Below are 6,939 nucleotides of genomic sequence, written 5' to 3'. Positions count from 1 at the left end.
CAAGACATGGGGACACCCTGCAGCTGTACTTGATAGGTAGGTATCCAGCCTGTATAGTGGCTGAAGGAGTCACACAGGGCATGGGGACACTTGGCAGCTGTCCTAGCTGGTATCCAGCCCAACCAGGCACGGCTGATATTTAAAGATGTGTGTGCACCAGGCTGACTAAGACATACAATTATTAGGTGTGGAAACAGGCAGCGACGATTAAAAAGCCACCTCTGCCTGCAGGCACTTTGTATTCTAGCAGCTGTCAGGAATTTAGATGTTACCTTCGAACCTGCCCTGTGCCAATGCTGGGCCAGTGATGAGGGTGCCAGAAGGCTGTTTTAGCAAAGGCATATGGGTACACTATAATGTTGGCATGGAGCATTTCTGAAAGAGAGTCTGATTACCAGACCTCTCTTTCAGAAACGGAATTTACCTGCATCATTTTATATTCATAACATTTTAAAATGCGTGGGCTATCCCTCCTGTACCAGATTGGCATTCTGTCACACATAGAGATGTTTTTGCAAAGCTTTGCCGCTTGTAATAGTCCAGTTGAAAGCTGATATTGGTATAATGGTGCGTCTACGCCTATATGTGGTTGTACAAGGTCTCTGTTTTTTCACAGAGTACTTTCTTGCGGTGCTGTGGTCGTGCCTGGGAGTACTTGCTTGCTGTAGACTCGTGTGCGCTATTTTAATTCTTGCAATCTTTTAGTCGCATCAGGGATGAGTTCCACCTGTGCTCGAATGGGTCCTGAACTCTGTGGAGAGTTTCACTGAGCAGTAAAAAGGTGCAGCGAAGGCATACGACGCCACCGCCAATTCAAAGAATATTCTCTTTAAACTTTCCAGGTTTCAACATATTGCAAAAACCTCTTGCCCCAGTCGTTAGCATGTAAACTGAAAAAACACTGCCATAGGTATGCAGAACACAATTCCGTGCCCTGCAGGGCCTTGCTCTTCCAACACTCCTCCGCGCCAGGAAAGCTGGCCTTCAACAGCTGGCAACCAGTAACTTGGCGGAGAGTGTTATCTGCTGGCCCCAGTCCGGATACATCTGGTTCAGAGGTAGGAAGTTGCCTCTATATGCATGTGTGTCATTTCTTTCCAGTGTTTCGAGAAATAGAAACTGAAAGTGCAGCTGTAATTCTATAAAACTCCGAGTGGGCTGATGTGTAGAGACACAACCTGCACACCGACCCCGAGGTAAGTTCTGATCTTTACCAAGGTCATTTCTTTTCAAGTAGAGGTTGGTGTTTGTTTGTTCGTTGTGTTATAATTAGTTTCCACTGATAGTTTGGAGCCGCGAATAGAGGGGGGAGCGTTTGCTATTGTTTTTTTTTAGAGATAAATCCCAAAACACGCTCGTTTCCACACCGCGGACTACTTTTTTTTAAATAAATGAACTCGACAACTTTACTATTTCCTACCAGTGAGGTTTCCGTACATCTTAAAATCTACAGGAGCTATAGAATGAGGTCTTCATTTTGCTAGGCTAGCTCAGTGGTTTGAGGAGCCTTCTCGAGACACACGCGACGTTGACTTTTTCGGTCACAGGTTTGAATCCTGGCATGGCCGGCTTAGACTTCCATCCTTACGTGGCTGACAACGTGACTTCCTTTGTTCAGTTGGTTAGTAAATATACACCGAATCACAGCGCCTAGAGGGGGTTCCATTGGTGGCGGGAGGTTTACAAATAAATGTCTGAAATGATATAACTGTTGTTGTTATACACAGAAAGGAATGTCAGTGTGACCGGACACTGGAAGGGTAGAAAGGAAGGAAGGTCGGTAGATTGCATATTTAGCGCTTGATCGCCCATAAGCAGCTTCGAACAGCAACAGGAGAAGAGGTGCGAGGGACGGGGGTGAAATGACACCTCCCCCGCATGCCCTGGACTCAGACTGAAGTTCGCTCCTTTCATTGCATGCATCTAACACAATGTTGAACCGCTCTGGCAAGAACGCAGACATGCCCTGTGATGTATTGACCCGTGCCTCGGGCTACCCACTCGCGCGCATGCAAGGCAAGCATTCACACAAGAACACACTGACACACGTCTTATGCTTGTGAGGTCCCGGCAGCAACTGCCGCACGGACCGTCTTTATTCACCAGGCGCGCCCAGAATGAGGCTCACGCATGCGCATCTTTACTCTAAAGACGTAACATCCCTCCTTTTCTTTAAACAGAAACAACATATCAACAAAGAACTTAAACGCACCCAACGTGGGTTGCGGACCTGGACCGGTCTCCCGCTCAGTCTCCTGAGTCCGGGACATAATCCTTAAACCGGACAGGTGGTTTGCGACTCTGTCGCACAGATTACCGACTGCTACTCCCTGGGGTCGCCAGCCGTGTCCCATCACAAGGTGTCAGGTCCATGGGCATGTCGGCTTTGGGGGTCTCTGCGCTTTCCTCTGGTGGGGGAATTCCCGCCGGCTCAGCCTCTCGGGGTTGTGTCTCTAACTTCTTGAAGAAGGACCTGTTGCGGGTGACGGTCCCTCTTTCACTGGCAGCCGTTACCATGGTCCCTTTTACATGGGTGACTGTCCATGGTTGTGGCTCGTACGGGAGTGACAACTTCCCTTCGGGTCGGCGGTTCCGGACCAGTACCGAATCCCCTATGGTTACCTCCTTCTCTTGTAGGCCTCTCCTCCCACTCTCTTTCTCGTTGTGGGCTGTTCTCTCCTGTCGTACTTTGTCATTGTCGATGACCCCCGGCTCTCGGCCCTTCACTTCCAGGATGAGTCCCCTCGGGCAGCGCCCAAACAATGCTTCGGCCGGGGCGACTCCTGTCGACTGGCGGGGTGTTGTTTTGTATTCTCAGAGGAACTCAAAGAGGTTCTTCTTCAGTTCTCCTCCGCCGTTTGCCGATATCCGGAAGACTTTGTTCAGCGTCCTCAAGAGTCTTTCAGCTTCTCCATTTGCACGGGGCCAGGGTGGTGATACCTTTCTATGTTGGATCCCCCTCTCATTCATGTACTGAGCGAACTGGTTCCCCGTGAACAGTGGCCTGTTGTCGGAACATAGGACTTCTGGGAAGCCATGAGTTGCAGACATCTTTTCTAGGGCCAGGATCATGTGGTCACTTGCTGTTGAATCCACTAGCTCCACCTTCGGATACCTTGACCACTGGTCGACTACGGCCAAGAAGTACATGCCTCTCCCGGTTGACCCGAAGCCGGCTGGACCGTGCCCCAGGGACTTTCACCATGGAGTTGATGGGCGGAGCTCTTTGCAGCAGGCTCGCCGCTTGGCATGGCAGGCACCTCCGCACGTATGTCTCCACCAGGTTTTCCAAGTCCAGAAACCAAACATTTGGTCGCAATCGCGCCTTTGTCTTTGTGACCCCCTGGTGACCAGTGTGTGCTAGTTCCAGGACCCGGGCTCTCAGCGCTTGAGGGATGACGATCTGTCGCCCTCGTAGTAGTAACCCATCATCCGAAATCGAGAGTTCATCTCAGACTTTCCAAAGAGCTTGAAGGTCTCTCCGAGCCCTGTCCTCTCACCTGGTGTTGTTCTGTAGCACCTCTTTCCACTCCCCGCTACGTATCGCGGCCTGTATAATCTTGAAAACTTCATCGGTCGTCGACTCTTTGGCCACGACTTCCCTCTTCAGTGCTACCAGCATTGCACTTTCAATGATGTTGTGGACGAACTCTTGACACCCCACCAGCTCACCAGGACATTGCCCTCTTTCGTAGTTCGGGTGTCGGGACAGATAATCGGCTGGATTGTTTGTTCCGGGCCTGTACATCAGTTTGACTCCATACTCAATGAGAGCAAGCATCCAGCGCTCAATCCGAGGTGGGGGCTTCGATGATACTCCTGCTAGGATTGGCAGAAGTGGTTTGTGGTCCGTCACAACTGTCACCGGTTTTCCGAGGATATATAGGCGAAAATGCCTGCAACCCTGCAGGATCGCCAACGCCTCCCTCTCGATCTGTGAGTAGCGTCTTTCGGTCTCTGTGAGGGCCTTACTCACGTAGGCAATGGGGCGCATGTCGCCTCTGGCATCCGATTGCATGAGAACAGCTCCCAGACCCACTGGGCTGGCATCCACAACAATCTCTGACTCCGCTGTGGGGTCAAAATACGCCATTGTGTCTTGGTCAGAGAGTGCCCTCTTGATTTCCAGGAATGCCTCCTGTTCTTTCTTGTCCCAAACCCATGTGGTATCGTTCTTTGTCAGGGCCCGGAGTGGTTCAGATAGGGATGCCAGACCTTTTATGAATCGTCCACAGTAATTGACCATCCCCAGAAAACTGCGTACCTCTGTGGGGGATTGGGGCGCCGCGGCCTCGCGGATGTCCTTGATCTTCTCTGGGTCTGGCGATACCCCACTCGCGTGAAAAATGAACCCGAAGAATCCCATGCGGTCCTTAAAGAATTTGCACTTCCCCCGGTGCAGGGTAAGGCCTAGTTCTTTCAGTCTCTGCAAGGTTGATTCCAAATGCTTCATGTGTTCAGCCTGGGACGCAGCGAATACTAAAATATTGTTGCTCATATTGAGCACCCCTTTTAGGCCAGCTAGCGCATCTCTTATGGTATTTTGAAAAACTTCCGCAGCGGAGGATACACCGAAACTGAGACGTTTGAACTGGTAGAGGCCCTCGTGAGTGGTAAAGGTTGTTATGTACCTCGAGTCTGGGTGAAGTTCTAGCTGGTGATACCCTGACCTCAGATCCAGCTTGGAGAAAACCTTGGCTCCCTGCAGTTCACCTACAACGTCGTCCAGCATGGGTGTTATATGGCATTCCCGCTTGATGGCAGCGTTTGGGAGTCGCCTATCCACGAAAATGCGGATGTTACCGGGCTGTTTCGGTTTAGGCGGCACAACAGTGGGTGAGACCCATGGAGTTGGCCCCTCGACTCTTTCGATAAAAATGTCCATCTCGATGAGTGACTGGAGCTCCTTCTCGACTTGTGACCAGAGGTGGAAGGGTATTCTACGATGTTTTAGTGCTGTGGGCCGAATTGTCTCATCGATGTGCAAGCGCACTGGTGCTGCCTTCAATTGCCTATTCCCTGAAAAATGCTGGAGAACTTGTCCAGATGTTGGTCGATGTCCACCTAGTACACCTCCATTGCGAAGTGCACAATGTCTAAAACCTACGATGCGGCGCAGTTTAGCAGTGAGTGCGGGCTGACGTCAGTGACGAAGAATCTTGCTTTGATGACTTTGGTCCCACGGGACACAGGTGCCACAAACACACCCTGAATTGGCAGGGGTGTGTTGCCCCCAAATGTGAATATTTTGGCTTTTTATTTGATTTGTCTAGCAGTGGCGGGCCCGGGATGGCTTTGTAGTGCTCTGTGGCCAGCACACACACCGAGGCCCCTGTGTCGATCAGTACTTGTGTAGGAGCACCTTGGATGTCTATGACATGTGGGCTGCCTCCTTTTCGTTGCCCCCGTAGCCAGATTCGAGATAAAGAAAATGTCTTCATCCTCCTCCTCTTCTTCCGCAATGTTGAGCCTTTGGGTGTCCTGCTCTAGCGTGGCGATGCTACGTTGTCTCCTGAAACCGCCTCCACCTGCTCTCGCTGGCCATGTTTGCGTGGTTACTGGGGCAGCTGCGCGACACATCCTGGCATAATGTCCTGGCGTGTTGCATCTCCCACAGGCTCTCGTCTTCGCTGGACAGTCCTCCGAGTGCGGCAAGTCATATCCACAGTATTGGCACACAGCTGGGGCACCGTGCGTGGGAGCTGCTTCTTGGCGCTTCTGGCTCCAGCAAGATTTTGACAGGGCTTGTCTCCCCACTGCAAACGCCTCTTCACTTTTGCCCAGGCGCACAGCAGCATCCATTTTCGCCCCTCTGCACTCAACAAGTTCATACACCCTGCCGTTGTCCAATATTTGCGTTAGAGTCATGCCAGGCTCCCTCAGAATCTGCCTTCGCAGTTTGCTGGGGCTACAGCCTTGGATCAATTGGTTGCGAACCATTTCCTCCTCTTTGTCCCACCTGCAGGTAACTTGTTAGCTACTGCAGACGTGCACAAAATTGGTCCAGAGATTCATCATCGTGCTGCTTTTCCCCGCACACGACAAACCTGTCAAAATCCACATTTGACAACAGAATAAAATGATTGTAGAGTGCCGTTTTGACCGCCGCATAAGTCACTATGTTCAATGATTCATAAATCCGCAGAACTTCTGTACCTGCCGAGTAGAGTAGTGTTGTCACCTTCGCATCATCATCGGTTTCGCCAGTCGCTGTGAAAAACATGTCTAATTTCTTTATCCACAGGAGCCATTTGGGGCCCAGTTTCGAGGGCGGGCCGGAGGTGTCGAACTCCTGCATGGGCTGTAGTGATCCATGTTGTCTTCGCGCCACTCTTGCTGGCGTGGGCGCTTCACCATCGCTGTCCGCCATTTTCACAGGTCGCACAGGCACCTCTGTTTTGTAATAGAGGCCGCAAACCTGACTTAAACAGACATCGGCGTACCTGTGTGTGTGGACTGTGACGCTGTGGTGAGTATCAGCTCTGGCACCGGTTCCTCGTTGACAGTCTGGGCCTGGGTAGCCTCTCTACCTCCTTGCTGCGAAGAGCCTGTTATTACAGGCTAGAAATGCAGTCCTCCGGGCTGGATGACCAGAGGGGTTCCAAAAATTGAGGTTTGTAGTTTCCTCAACACTTGGGCAGTGCACGAGCACCCTCGCGGGCCGCTACTGCCTCACGCGCTGAAACAAAATGGCCGCCATCACTTGTATCGGCTCCCGGATACGTCGGAAGAAAATGCCTGTGATTGACACACTCGTGCATGTCAAGCGCTTCCTTCGTCGGGTCCCTCCTCGTCGCCAAAGTGATGTATTGACCCATGCCTCGGGCTGCCCCACTCGCGCGCATGCAAGCATTCACACAAGAACACACTGACACATTTCTTATGCTTGTTAGGTCCCGGCAGAAACTGCCGCATGGATCGTCTTTATACACCATGCGC

At 51.5% G+C, this 6,939-nt stretch overlaps 1 long non-coding RNA gene across 1 annotated transcript in view; it reads left to right on the top strand.

Annotated features, from left to right (window-relative positions):
• Nucleotides 1-1,062: 1,062 nt before the first annotated feature.
• The window catches only part of LOC138487737 (uncharacterized), a 31,729-nt gene continuing 25,852 nt past the window's right edge, over nucleotides 1,063-6,939 (top strand). Inside the window, exon 1 of the long non-coding RNA XR_011274534.1 lies at nucleotides 1,063-1,196. This is a non-coding gene — a long non-coding RNA (uncharacterized lncRNA). The remainder of the gene's footprint in view (nucleotides 1,197-6,939) is intronic.

This window comes from Ambystoma mexicanum, chromosome 9, assembly GCF_040938575.1.
Source record: "Ambystoma mexicanum isolate Mex_15411 chromosome 9, UKY_AmexF1_1, whole genome shotgun sequence".
Lineage (NCBI taxonomy): Eukaryota > Metazoa > Chordata > Amphibia > Caudata > Ambystomatidae > Ambystoma > Ambystoma mexicanum.
This window is presented reverse-complemented; position numbering and strand designations above follow the sequence as displayed.